Source organism: Opisthocomus hoazin, chromosome Z (genome assembly GCF_030867145.1).
Source record: "Opisthocomus hoazin isolate bOpiHoa1 chromosome Z, bOpiHoa1.hap1, whole genome shotgun sequence".
Lineage (NCBI taxonomy): Eukaryota > Metazoa > Chordata > Aves > Opisthocomiformes > Opisthocomidae > Opisthocomus > Opisthocomus hoazin.
The window spans coordinates 8783243-8798312 of record NC_134454.1 but is presented as its reverse complement, the minus strand read 5'-3'; the positions used below and the strand labels follow the sequence as shown (position 1 = coordinate 8798312).

The 15070-nt window shown below is 45.8% G+C and overlaps 1 protein-coding gene across 2 annotated transcripts in view; it reads left to right on the top strand.

The window, feature by feature from the left end:
• The window catches only part of KANK1 (KN motif and ankyrin repeat domains 1), a 135946-nt gene that overhangs the window by 32962 nt on the left and 87914 nt on the right, over positions 1–15070 (top strand). For both annotated transcript variants that reach the window (XM_075410808.1, XM_075410806.1), the window contains exon 2: positions 2692–2816. The gene's annotated coding sequence lies outside the window, so the exon portion shown is untranslated. The remainder of the gene's footprint in view (positions 1–2691; positions 2817–15070) is intronic.

The following is a 15070-nucleotide window of genomic DNA, read 5'->3' as shown; positions in this document are numbered from 1 at the left end:
CTCCGACTTAGCACTCTGTGCTAATCACCGAATCAGTTTTCTGCCTGGGAATGAATTTAGATTGCCATTTGTGAGGCAATTTAGAAGACCAGTTACTTTTTGGTATGAGATACCTAAATCCATTTTATACAGATTCAAATTTTGCTTACAGTATCACATATGTGTTTTTAAATTCCCCATTGTATCAGAATGTTTTCTGATGTTTGATGTTTTTGTTAATACCTGTTAGGTGTGGTTTGTTCTCTCCTTAAGGGAAAAATTGGGTGTGCAGCGTAATGGTTTTTTGTTTTGGTTGGGCTTGGATTTGTAGGAGTGAGATGATTGTGTATGCATGTACGCTGTGATTTGTTTGAGGTAAAAAGCAACACTGAAGCATTCTTTCCATCTGGTGTGGAAAATGGTAAGGTATGTGATAAATCTTAGCTCCTGAAGGATTTCTGACTTTTGTTCAGTCCTCTTTGAGAAAGAGGAGCAACTCCCACAAGGTTGTCACTAGTTCATCCTGGAGGTCAAGCTGTGTACTAGTCCTGGCCTTTCGTATTGCACCCTTACTGTGCTTTCAAACTGGTCTGGATCACGTGTGGGCATAAACACTCTCTTCAACTGAGTTACACAGAGTACCTGGTACAGGGTTCATGCTAGCTGTGGGACAACGTGCAAAGGTGAAATCTGCTGGAGCAAAATTAACCCATGAGAAATACTTGAACGACCTTGACTCTGTGTCATGGGGACATGGCATGCTGGGTATGGTGGTTGGAGTTTGAAAGCCAGTTTCATGGTGTCCTTGAATGGTGGTCCAGAATGTGTAGCTATTGGCTGAACAACTTGAAGATAAATGCTGAAGTCTTGAAATGTTCAGAATTTTTACAGGAAACTGTTGTAACACTTTACACAGAAGTGTAGAACAAGAGGTTATACAGAAATATTATCATTGTGGTACTTCCCACTATCTGTGACTATATAGCTCTAAGGATATAATTTGTTTTCTATCAAGTTTCCTAATGCAGTACAAATTTTAATATTGTGTAAATGGAGATACTTGTAAACATTTTGGAATGCACTTCCATTAAAATGAAAGAAAAGCATTTTTGGGGTATCATGAATAGCTAACATGCAGTGTAAACAAGCTCATATTTTACGTAAATAGCTGAAAGTGTAACTAAACATACTGGGGAAGTGTTAGACAGAGGGGGAGCAGAAATTGATTCCCATTGCTTTGGGGTAACTGAAGAGCACTGAATACTATTTTAAAGCTCACCTAAGCTTGGGGCTGTTGGATTTATGGTTTTGTAACAGATGTTACATTGAAGGTTTATCTTCCCAGAGTGTAAGGTCTCCTGCTTAATCCCTCCTCCCCTCCTTGTTTCCCTTCAAATGACACTTGTTATTTTAATTTATGAAGATAGTTAGCCCTTAGGAGGCTGTTTTAGGGATTTGTAAACAGTGTAGGACTAAAACTATATATATATATATATATATATATATATATATGTAGGAACATTGGTCTGTGATATGCTTTCAGTGCCAGTTTAGTTATTAATTTATAATAAAAACTGTAATTCTTACCTGGTGTGATTCCCTTGTACTCCATGAAACCCACACCTCTAATTTTACAGATCGGGACAGTGGTCACCATGTGTTTTCATACCAAAGCTTAAGGGAAGTACTTAATTAAAACCTGGATGATAAGAAGTGTCTTTTTCCTGAAAACAATTTTCAAAATCTATTGAGTAGCTGTGATGGATACAGATAAATTGTTCTTCCATGCCATCCCTCCATGGCTGTCGGACATCCTGGCAGCGTAGTTGTGCAGCTATTCAGCATCAGCACAGGCTTCGGGCGCAGCTGACTTGGACGGTGCCTGTGAGTGGCTGTGAGGCGGGGTGTCTTCATGCGGGGCACCGTGCGCCTGTGGTTTCGGCAAGTTTGCTCGTTTGGGGGATGAAACGTGCCGAGTGAGCTGGAACTGAAAAGCAAGTGTCTGAACCTTGGTGAGAGAACACCTTAGCTGAATTGCTGTGGAGGAAAAGTGCTGTCTTACGTGCTGTAGGGGTACAGGCATGAACTTAGCTGCAGCTGGAGTGTCTGTGCTCCATAAGCGTTGAGAGTATGTGTCAGTCCTTGCAAGATGAGTTTTTTTAAAAAAAGCTGTTGAGGGAAGTGGGACAAAACAGTCTGTAGATGTCTCTCCTTTTACCGCAGTCTAAAATGCTTCCATGTGTCTTCCATGTACGCCAGCATCCTGGCTTATATAGTGCTCCTGCTTAGCTCACATGGGATTCTGCTGCATTCCCCGGTTCAAACTAGTACCAGGTTACCTTTCCTTAAACACTTACTGTTGTGTTTCTGTAGCTGGCATGGCTGGTGTATCCTGACATGCCTGAAGCTTGCTTTCTGTGCATTCACATGGACTGCTGTTTGAACAAAGACAATTTAAATTGGGAAGACAGTGCAGAGTGACATGTCTATTGCAAGATGCATGCTTTCTTTCCAGGGTGCTGTAACCAAAGTACTGCTTGTGCGTTTTAGCATGGACGCAAAAAATTACTTAGTCTTTCATTTTTGTGACTGCTGGTAATTTCATTATTGTTTAGCACCATGGCTTTACCAGGCATCAGCCGTTTTAAGCATGTGATATATTGCCCAACATGCACAATGACTAATTGGTGCTTTTCATTTCTCCTCTTGTAGGATGACTCTCAGGTTTCTGAGCATGCTGTCAAATGCTGAAGCATTGAACTGAATCCTCTGCATTATTTCTGAAGTTTGAAAAGGCCTAAAGCAGAGGACTGGCACTTCTGTTACAATGTTTTAAGGTAAGACATGCCTTCTTTTGCAGGGGACAGAGGGAAGAGGGTAGACGTGGTTCCACAGACTGTCCCAGCCCCATCTCTTGCTCTGTAATAAACCATACTAACATGAAGTCTTAGACTGGACCCAGCTGTGAGTATTTATTAGTTATGACTAAATTCACTGACTTCAGTAAGGTAAAAATTGATGCAGTGAAGAAACGACTTGGTTTCTTTTCCTAAATCACCAGTTCTAAAGTGCTTGTATACCTTTCCATTAGAGTACCTTAGTTCTTCATCTAGGTATTAATAATGTTTTAGTACTAAAATATTTAGTCTTCAGTCCATATGACGTGTCAGGCTGAGACAAATTCTTCACCAGGAAGAATATGGGTAAGAAGCTAAATGTAGCTGTAGCTGGAAAATTGACCGTTCTGTATTGCCTAGAGCTGCTGCTGCCTTCGTTTTCATTAATTAATTACCCATAATTTGTACCCATCTTTTGGATTCAGAGCTGGGTTGTCTGTCACCCTGTAATGCTGCTGCTGCTTTTTCTCAGCAGCACAGTAGACCAGCCACAGACTAGACCAACAGAGGGTATGTTTGTGCAATGCCCAGCGCACAGCTGCACAGGTTAAGAGCAACACCAAAGGGAGGACCTGAATTAAATCTGTAATAAAAGAAACCCACATGGGTAGTTGCTGTGTAAAGGCTGTCTTTGTTACCGACTCCTGGATTCCCTCAGGTCTGACAGCTGCTGTTTGAAGTGGCAGCTGACTGCTGTTTTTATTTACTTTTGGTGACTGTCACTGCCCACCTTGTTATGTGCACTGCAGCGTGCTGCAGGTTCGGAGGAGAGAGAAGACTAAACTGAACTCATCTCTTGAAAAGCAAAGATTTAGTCTCTTGGCAATTACGACTATTTAGGATAGCTCACTGCAGATTAACTCATGTCTCATGCTGCTGTCGTTGCTTTAATCAGAGCGAAACCAAGCTGTGGGGGACAGCTTGCTTGGCTTTTGAGTGTGGAGCAACTCCTGTGCTTACTGGTGTGACCTTGCATTGCTGACAGCTGTTGGGACAGGCAGAGGGCTACTGAATCCAGTGATCCCAAAGGTGCAGGGGCACCAGCTGTTTTTCCCAAACTGTGACACTTGGTAAGTGTGGAAAGAGCAGCTCTGCTGCCTTTCTTCATCACTCTCTGAACTTGCCATTTAGATAGGGTGTGTGCGTGCGTGCGTGCTCCACCGACTCTCCCTTTGGCTCTCTTGTGCAAAACCCAGTTCAGAGAGCGGGCAGAGGGTGCTGCAGTGCACCTGTGGTGAGCTGCCGGGACCGAGAAGCCTGCCGGCACTTCCACTGCAGACCTCACGCCTGCGTGTTTCAAACCGGCCTTGGCTTCCTGCTCGTAGAACCCTGCCTGTCCCTCCTTGCACGATGCTGTTTTCTTCACTTGGGTGTACCACGGCTTTCACTCTTCTGGGGCTCCTTCTTTCCACCAGGATAAGCATCTGTAGGTGAACTTTGCTATTTCTGGTGGCAAAGAAGTGCTTTGTATAGGAGTTGGGGGAAAGCAGCCATGACTGCTCTGGGCCCCAAGGCAGGGTTGTAGCTGGCAGGGAGGAGAAATGCTTAGAAGAGGCTAAATAAGGAAACTTATTGTCAGTGCGACTAGGCTTGTCCCAGTTCCCGTGTGGCTGTGTGCCACAGCCGTGTCCTGGCTGTAGAAGTGTGCACCCTCAGCCAAGCATGGGCTTCTCGGCGCAGGAGATGAGGACGCGCACGTGGAGGGATGCACGGGTGGCCCTTGCAGGTCCCCGGACCCAGCTGCTGGGTGCACTGTCGGTGACTTGGTGTGGTCACAGCCTGGGTGTCTGGTGGGTGTGTGGGTGGCTGCGCAAGGTACGGTGTGGGAGAAGATGGGAGGAGGCTGTGAGGAAGCACGTGCAGACGGAGAGGAAGAGTATGGTTGCAGAAGGGCTAGACAACGCAGAGGGTACTTGTATCTGCTGTCAGGGAGCCAAAGTAGCGATGATTGTTGACTGCCTGGTGGCTTCTCAGAAAGCACAGGAGCACCATGTACAGTTGCTAAGAAAGGGATGGTAAAGGCAGCTCCTGTGGCCGCTCGTCACAAGGCTGTGGCTGTGGCCAGGAGCCGGATGAAGAGATGGGCTTCTCAGATGCTCTGAGTGCCCCTCATCTTCTGTACGTACATACATACGTATCTTCTGTGCATGTCCTTACACTGAGCGGCAGAGCAGACTGTCCCGCTGCACGTTTGAGTAGAGCTGGGCTGTAACTCGGTGTTACGGCGGACAGGAAAGTACAGGCAATAGCCATCACTGTTGAGAGGTGCTACAAATTAAATGTGGGTACACTAGGGCTACTAGTTTAGCAAGTCTTTGGAGAAGCGAGATCAATTTCTCTTCAGAATACAGTGTTTGAAGATCACATGTGCCAGTGATTGCGTGGAACACAACAACATTTCATTGTGATCAGGGCATTTGTCCAGATAACTGCTACTTTGAAATACTGATGTGACACCCCCACAGTGCTTTTTGCCTGTGAGTCGCAAAGCCAGCATGCCACTGGAGCAACATGCTCCACAGAGAGGGCCTGAGAGCATTGTGTATGTCTCTGAACTTCACCGAATGTGATCCCTGCGCAGGTCATTAAAGCAGCACTCTTCTAATTGGTTCACAGGCTTTGGCAATTTGAGATGAGCAACGGGCTTACTAAAATTAATTTCCTTTTATAAAGCCATGGTTGCTTCAGTGGGATTGTCTGGGGTTCCTCAAAGCTGTGTCCTGTAGCCTTGATTTAGCTAAGGGCTTTACTGCAATGTCAGCAGACTTCAAAACAGCAGTTTCACTTTTCACAGCAGAAACTCAACCTATTAGATGGAAAAAAACTCCAACTAACCCTCTGGACAAAACCTTGCACTTCTGACAGGTTAAAATACAAATACCTGGCAGTTGCTTTCCTTAGCGAAGTCTTACGCCGTAGGTTTTTTAGACTTCTGCCTACCTTGAAAATCTTAAAAAATATTTTATAGACAACATGACTAGGTCTCAGTAGAGCTTCACCTGGGATACTGTCTGTCTGTAGAGAGACAGAGATTCTGCTTTCACAAGGGTGAAGCAGCTTCACCGAAGGCTGGGGACTGGTTGCCCTGGCACAGCAACGCAGTGAGAAGATACAGTCAAGTCTGGCTCTTCACTTTCTGAGCTTTGTGGGCTTGCTGGAGCTTTTAGATCAGTGTTTTACACATGAGATATCTGCATCTGCAAAGGGGGTCTGGTTTTTGAGAAAGCACTCCTATTGTAAGTGAAGTTAAACTTTGCTATACAGTAGTATGCACCTTACCTAGAAAATTAAAGGTGTCCGCAAATCCAAACACCACTGGGTGCTGATTTTTTTTCTCTCCGCATCGGCACAATAAATGCAGTAATGTGTTGGGTTTTTTTTTATTTGGCCGGGTATTTCCACTTGACCAACTTACAGCAGGTGTGGCTTAAGTGCTGTTGCTTGCATCCTTCCTGCTCTTAGTTGTGGTTGTGCTTAAATATGCCACGAAGCCATCAAGCTGCCCAGCCATGCTCTGGTACATCCTCCACCTTCCCACAGTGTACGAGAGCCGTTTTTCCAGGCAGGGACGTCATCTTGTCATGCCAGTTAACAGAGAGACCCGGAGGGTCCTGCCTGGAGTGGTACTCTGGTTATAAAAGGCTGTCACAAACCCCATACCTGCTGATATTTTTCATAGGGAAGCGGGGCAGCGCAACTGCGAAGGAAACAGCAGCAGAAGTCTGCAACGTGGCCCAAACCCACCTCCTGGTGGTGCTGCCATCCATGTTGTGGCTGGTCGCACATGACTCCACACCCGAAACCAAGCTGGTAAGAGGCCCCAGGTGGAGGACCCGGGTGGCACGCTGGCCACTGCCAGGCCACAGCCTGGGTAGAACGGTTGGGTTCGCAGACCTGTCTTCTGCATCCTTTTGCTGCTGGTGGCTGGCTCATGCGCTGCAAGTTCCGTGATGCTTTCTTGTGTTTCAGGCTTTTAAGTGCTGGGACTGCGGTGGTAGGCAGAGGTGTGGCTGACCAAAAGCAACCAGCCTGTGCCATACCATCTCTTGGTTAATTTGGCTTGTGGAAGTGACCCCCACCTCTCACTTGTTTTACTGGTGCCATAAATGTTGCTGAGGTGATTTCAGTACGATAGCTAGTTCTTTATTTTGATGAAAGCCTTATGTGTGCTTTTCTGATTTATATGACTTGTGAAGGATTAAAAAATAAGTCTATTAATCTTTGGAGCTACCTAAATATAAACAAACCAGTCAAAATCATCTTTGGTTTTTAGCTCTTTTGCTCTCAGAACCTGACCCATTCAGCACCTTTCAGGATTTTCTGAGACAATCAATTTCTAGTGTAGAAAATAAATTCTGTTGCTTCATGTTTTAATCTTAATAAATTCAGAGTTGTTGAGTTGTTGCATGTATTTTTTTTCCTTTTTGCTGTTTCTCTACATGTAAGGCACAAGAGTAACTCGATCTCTCCTTCTGTTAAATGTACTTTTACTTTTTCAAGGGAGGTGCTTTGTCCACTAGGAACTGTGGCTCAGCATGCTAATAAAACTCACTTTATGCCTTTAAAATGTTTATTCAAAGTGGCCTGGCTAGCTTACAGTAGCTGTGTGGGTGGACTGTCCTTGAATTTTGTAGACTTAATTTATTACTACACAATACCTAGTGATGGAAAACAGCTATAAATTGTGCACAGCCATGCATTATTGATAAAGGGTAGAATAAGCTCTACAATTTCTTTATTTGATGTTGTTAGTGCAACAGCTGGCTGATTTGTTAAGACTTTTTTTCCCTTATAGCAGTAAAATATCTCTTCATTTTGAACTCTGAATTTCCTCCTGAATTTTGATTTTTGTAGGGGTGAAAACTTGCTTTTCTCTAGTACTACTAAATCTAATGAAACCATTTCCGCGGGGTAGAAAGAAGTTTCATTTCTGGGAGATCTAAGCAAACTGTATGTTTGACTGTATGCAGAAGACAGGACTTTTTTAATTGTCACAAATATTTAGAAATGGAAAATGGAGCCTAGAGTGTTACAGTACATTTAGAAAAAAAAAAAACAAAACTTTAATATACATGATGTGGCACATGCTTAGAGAAAATGCTTTACAGTGAGTTGGGCGTGCTTTGTAATTTCAATGTTCCTGCAAAATTTATGAAAAATACTCAACAGTCTTAAATCTGTCATGCTTTTTTTTCCTGTTGACACTTATGATGAGTAGAGAGTCTACTGAATATAATTTGCATATAAAATTGTGCTGTAAACTAAACAGTTTTTCCCCTGTAGTTGAACAAAGGTGTGATGAGCTCCTTAACACACTGGAAATTAATAAATAAATAAGTAAAAAACCCAAAACCTGCCAGAAAAACTATCAAAGGCTTAGTCTTCCCAACAAATGTCCAACATTGAAACTTATTTTTGAGCTATAATTTCTGGAATGGTAGCTTCCCACAGGCTGTTATTCTAATACAGGAGAGGGAATGTACAATTTGTGGCAAGCAAATACTGTGTTTGAGTAGGGAATTGTTTATTTCCCTCTTTTATGTGTGTGCATACATACCATTCGGTAGAAGCATTCCAGAGCTACAGATTGTTTTTGTTCCTTTGTAAAAGTGTTAGGGTGGTGAAAAGTATGAATATAGTTGATCTTCACAAGCTATATTGATGTTTATAATGGTTTCCTCCAGTCCATGTAGAACTGCTGTGTATTAATTTAGCTTTCTATATATTTACAGCCTCTTGAGGTAAAAAAGTTCTTAAGTAATGAAGTAATTAAACTGGTTGTGTAGTTTCAATCAGGAGGGAGAAAAAAACTAACGGGGAAAGGACTAACATGATTGACAGAGGATTGCTGGAGATTTACATTGAGAAGAACTCATTCCTCAGAACTTTTCCATTTTCTGATGGAAATTATGGGGTAAATCACATACAGTGGTTGTGAATGATTAAAATGTGAAAGTTATGAATTCCTACTGAGTTTATAGACCTCTAACTCCTTCACTGGAGTTGAATTTCCCTTAAAGGGGTCTTGGGGCTGTGAGGATTTATGTGAGAGCTTCAGCATCCTGAAGAAGACTGTTTTGATATTAAAGATCATGAATTTTGTGGCTTGCTTGATGCATAGAAAGCTGTTGTGGAAAGGGAACGTGAGGTTTTTCGTAGGTCATCTGATAGGTCTGTGATAATTCACTTGACTGATCAAAGTGGCAAATTTTCCAGTAGTTTAAACATTTATGAAGTTCAGATGTAATATGGGCAACTAAAAAGTCTGTGCTGGTTGAAAAGGATACCTTTGTTTTGATCTTACAGAAAATACAAACACTTGGACATTGACATGCCTATGATTCTGGTTTTGGAGCAACTGTGCAACTGTTTGTGTTGTCATACAGAAGGAAAGACTTCAGCCATATTACTAAAATTCTGGCTTTGTAATAATCTTGTTCTGTTCAGATGGTTTTGGAGTATGAGAGTGTGTATGTGTAATTTTTTCTGAAACAATTATACTTTGGTAGTGAAGTGCAACTTTGAAAATTCCTTGTTCCTGGTGTTTGTTTAAAAGAGCGTCTTTCACTGGCATTGTTAGTGGCTACTGTAACGAGAAAGTGCAAGATAAGGAAAGATGACAGAGTATGGTGGGGTTGCATTCTCCTTCTCTGCATCTGTGCACTCTCCGCAGGCAGCGTGTGGATGAAGTTACTCTGACCTTTTCGTTCGCCCCCCTGGAAGTCAATCAGCAACAGTCTGACGAACAGCAAAGAGTTTTAATGCAATTTGATGTCTCTTAATTTCTTCCTACTAACAAAATATGCCTTAGTCCAGAAAGGTCAAGTGACTTTCAGAAATTTAGCTACATTAGAAATCTACTGTGCAAGTGACCTGAGTGTTACTTGCTCCCATCCCAAATCCTTTACCCTTGGGAAAGCAATTGTGGAGGAGGCCCTGAGAGTGGGATGGATGAGGTGGTAAGAGATCAACTTCACATGACTTCTGTCTGCAGGCCATGCTCAAATACAGGGACAGCTGCAGCAAAATCTTTTTCCTATTCCCTGTGAGTCTGGCTGTTAAAAATACGAGGAAAAGAAATGGAACAAAATTAGTGTTTGATTGTAATCCCATACAGCCAGTGCAGGTGTTGTAGGAATGACATGATGCAAAAGGACCTGAAGTAGTTGAGTTAAAAAAAAAAAAAAATTAGTTTTCCCAAGGGAAAACACGGAAAGCTTTTCCTAGCAGTCAGTATAAATGCAAAGTGGTAGGGAAGCAGTGAGGCAGGTGGGCTTGGCTTGTGAACAAAAGTTATCTGACAACCTTCCATTACTTTTAAGTGGTATTTCCAGTTCCTTTTCAACTGCGTCAAAATATGTTAAATTTTTTTCTTCCAGTATAGGAACCAAGGGAGGGGGGCATCCTTCGATTATTTTTGAAAGGTACTGCCTAAAATACTGCCTTTTTGAAGGCATAGGGCAGGAGTGTAAAATGTGTGTGGTTGCATCCATCCCCACCCAGGTGTAATGCCGAGTGCTTTGACAAGCTGCAGCATGTCCTATTAAAAGGGAAAGAAAACTCCTGTTCTTTCTGTTCTCCCTTGTCTTGGTACAAAAAGATGTATAAAACTTGTTTGGGTGGGACAAACTTCAGCAACCTCTTCCAGGTTTTATCAGTGCTGCAAAACCTGTCTTGGTTACAACGCAGATGCCTTGTGCTCCGATTACCTCACCGTTGAAATCTGCAGTGTGGCAGCCCATTGCCACACAGCCAGGTGAATCTTTGGGTGGGATTGGCGCTTGTTGCAGAATGTAGTTCAGCTTGTCTGCAGTACCAGCACTGGTTCTGCTGGCTAGGTTGCAGGACACACTCATCCTGTGCATCACAGGGACATCGTCATGGACAAAATCTTTTTTCATAGAATCATAGAATCATTTAGGTTGGAGGAGACTGTCAAGATCATTGAGTCCAGACATTAACCTGACACTGTCAATTCCACCACTAAACCATGTCCCTAAGCTCCGCATCTACACATCTTTTAAATACCTCCAGGCATGCTGCCTCAACCACTTTTCTGGGCAGGCTGTTCAATGCCTGACAACTCTTTCAGTGAAGACATTTTTCCTAATGTCCAATCTAAACCTCCTCTGACGCAACTTGAGGCCTTTTCCCCATGTCCTAATGCTTATCTTTCTTGTAGTGAAAACTGAACGCAGTACTCGAGGTGCAGCCTCACCAGTGCCGAGTACAGGGGCACGATCACCTCCCTGCTCCTGCTGGCCACACTACTCCCGATCCAAGCCCAGCAAAGTGTACACCCATCCAAACCATGAGCAGCCAGTTTCTCCAGGAGGATGCTGGGGGAAACGGTGTCAAAGGCCTTGCTAAAGTCCAGGCAGACAACATCCACAGCCTTTCCCTCATCCACTAAGCGGGTCACCTTGTCATCGAAGGAGATCAGCTCAGTCAAGCAGGACCTGCCTTTTATAAATCCGTGCTGACTGGGCCGGATCACCTGGTTGTCTTGTACATGCCGCGTGATGGCACTCAAGGTGATCTGCTCCATAACGTTCCCTGGCACCAAGGTCAGACTGACAGGCTTGTAGTTCCCGGGATCCTCCTTCTGGCCCTTCTTGTAGATGGGCATCACATTTGCTAACTTCCAGTCAACTGGACCTCCCCAGCTAGCCAGGATTACTGATAGATAATGGAAGGTGGCTTGGTGAGCACATCCGCCAGCTCCCTCAGCACCCTCGGGTGAATCCCATCTGGCCCCACAGAGTTGTGTGTGTCTGTGTTGTGTAGCAAGTCACTGACCATTTCCCCTTGGATTTGGGGGGTTTCCCTCTGTTCCCCATCCCTTCCTGCTCAGGGAGCTGGGTGTCCAGAGAACAACTTCCCTTACTGATAAAGACTGAGGCAAAGAAGGCATTAGGTACCTCAGCCTTTTGCTCATCCTTTGTCACTAAGTTTCTCCCCATGTCTAACAGAGAATGGAGATTCTCCTTCACCTTCCTTTAGTGGCTAACGTATTTATAGAAACATTTTGTATTGTCTTTTACAGCAGTAGCCAGATTATGTCTTCGTTGGGCTTTGGCTGTTCTAACTTTCTCCCTGCATAACCTTATGATATCCTTGTAGTCCTTCTGTGTGACCTGCCCTTTCTTCCAAAGGACATAAACTCTCCTATTTTTCCTTGAGTTCCAGCCAAAGCTCTCTGTTCAGCCAGGCCAGTCTTTTTCCCTGCCGGCTCGTCTTTTGGCACATGGGGACAGCCTGCTCCTGTGCTGTTAAGACTTCCTCCCTGAAGAGTGCCCAGCCTTCCTAGACCCCTTTGCCCTTCAGGACTGCTTCCTAGGGGACTCTGTCAACCAGGCTCCTAAACAGGTCAGAGTCTCTGCCCTCCAGAAGTCCAAGGTGGTGGTTCTGCTAACCGCCCTTCCTATTTCTCTGAGAACTGATAACTCTATCATTGCATGATCACTGTGCCCAAGACAGCCTACAACCATTACATTATCCACAAGTCCTTCCCTGTTCACAAACAAAAAGTCCAGCGGGGCACCTTCCCTAGTCGGCTCACTCACCAGCTGCGTCAGGAGCTGGTCACCTTCCACACACTCCAGGAACCTCCTGGACTGTTTCCCATCCGCTGTATTGTATCTCCAGCAGACTTCTGGTAAGTTGAAGTCCCCTACAAGGGGGAAGCAATCGTGAGACTTCCCCCAGCTGCTTACAGAATATTTCATCTGCCTCTTCATCCTGGTTGGGTGGTCTATAATAGACTCCCACCATATCTGCCTTGTTGGCCTTCCCCCTGTTCTTACCCATAAACACTTGACCTTCATTACCATCATCAAGCTCTAGACAGTCAAAACACTCCCTAACATACAGGGCTACCCTACCACCTCTCCTTCCTTGCCTGTCCCTTCTGAAGAGCCATCCATTGCAGCACTCCATGGCCACTATATCATAGTTCTCCTGCTGCACGATGGCTCCCAGCTCGTTCTGTTTGTTGCCGATGCTGTGTGCATTGGTGTAGATGCACTTGAGCTGGGCAATTGTTCCCACCCTCTTTCTGGGGCGAAAAGCCTCAGTGCCTACGTGACCATTCTCAGGTGCTTCCGTGGTTTGTAACACCTCCGTAACCCTTGCGCCTTTGCTGCCGCATGGCTCTCCATCCCCCAGTTCCACTGAGACAGCAGACCGAAGGATCTCCGAGCACACCGTCCCTCACACATTCGTGTGCCACCCCAGGCTTATCTCTAGTGAGCCTGTTCCTGTCCCTTTCCCCCTTCAAATCTAGTTTAAAGCTCTTTCAGTGAGCCATGCTAACTCCTGCGCAAGGATCCTTTTCCCCCTTTGAGACAGGCGTACCCTGTCTGTCCCCAGCAGGCCTGGTGTCATGTAAACTGTCCCATGAGCAGAGAACCTGAAATCCCACTGGTGACACCAGGCTCAGAGCCAGGTGTTTATCTGCGGGCTCTTCAGTTTCTTCCCTCATCGTTCCCTGCAACTGCAGGGATAGAGGAGAACACAACTTGTGTTCCTGATCCCTTAAGTTGACCTGAGGCCCTGAAGTCTCTCTTTATGGCCCTTGGACTGCTAGTTGCCACTTCGCTGCTGCCTACCTGAAAAATCAATCATGGATAACAGTCCTTTTTGTTGTTATCACAGAATCACAGAATGGTAGGCGTTGGAAGGGACCTCTGTGGGTCATCTAGTCGAACCCCCCTGCCAAAGCAGGGTCACCTACAGTAGGCTGCACAGGACCTTGTCCAGGCGGGTCTTGAATATCTCCAGAGAAGGAGACTCCACAACCTCCCTGGGCAGCCTGTTCCAGTGCTCCGTCACCCTCAGAGGGAAGAAGTTCTTCCTTGTGTTCGGCTGGAACTTCCTTTGCTTCAGTTTGTGCCCATTGCCCCTTGTCCTGTCACTGGACACCACTGAAAAGAGTTTGGCCCCATCCTCCTGACACCTACCCTTCAGATATTTGTAAGCATTTATAAGGTCCCCTCTCAACCTTCTCTTCTTCAGGCTGAACAAGCCCAGCTCCATCAGCCTCTCCTCGTAGGAGAGATGCTCCAGTCCCCTCACCATCCTTGTAGCCCTCTGCTGGACTCTCTCCAGTAGCTCTTCATCTTTCTTGAACTGGGGAGCCCAGAACTGGACACAGTACTCCAGATGGGGCCTCACTAGGGCAGTGTAGAGGGGAAGGAGAACCTCCCTCGACCTGCTGGCCACACTCTTCTTGATGCACCCCAGGATCCCATTGGCCTTCTTGGCAGCCAGGGCACACTGCTGGCTCATGGTTAACCTGTCGTCCACCAGGACACCCCGGTCCCTCTCCACAGAGCTGCTCTCCAGCAGGTCAGCCCCAAGCCTGTACTGGTGCATGAGGTTGTTCCTCCCCAGCTGCAGGACCTGCATTTGCCTTTGTTGAACCTCATCAGGTTCCTCTCTGCCCAACTCTCCAGCCTGTCCAGGTCACGCTGAATGGCAGCACAGCCTGCTGGTGTATCCACCACACCTCCCAGTTTGGTGTCATCAGCAAACTTGCTGAGGGTACACTCCAACTCTTCATCCAGGTCGTTGATGAAGAAGTTGAACAAGGCTGGGCCCAGTACTGACCCCTGGGGGACACCACTAGTTACACGCGTCCAACTAGACTCAGCACCGCTGATGACAACCCTCTGAGCTCTGCCACTCCTGCACCTGGGGAGGAACAACCTCATGCACCAGTACAGGCTTGGGGTGGACCTGCTGGAGAGCAGCTCTGCGGAGAGGGACCGGGGTGTCCTGGTGGACGACAGGTTAACCATGAGCCAGCAGTGTGCCCTGGCTGCCAAGAAAGCCAATGGGATCCTGGGGTGCATCAAGAAGAGTGTGGCCAGCAGGACGAGGGAGGTTCTCCTTCCCCTCTACACTGCCCTAGTGAGGCCTCATCTGGAGTACTGTGTTCAGTTCTGGGCTCCCCAGTTCAAGAAAGATGAAGAGCTACTGGAGAGAGTCCAGCGGAGGGCTACGAGGATGATGAGGGGACTGGAACATCTCCCCTACGAGGAGAGGTTGAGGGAACTGGGCTTGTTCAGCCTGAAGAAGAGAAGGCTGAGAGGGGACCTTATAAATCCTTACAAATATCTGCAGGGTGGGTGTCAGGAGGATGGGGCCAAGCTCTTTTCAGTGGTGCCCAGTGACAGGACAAGGGGCAATGG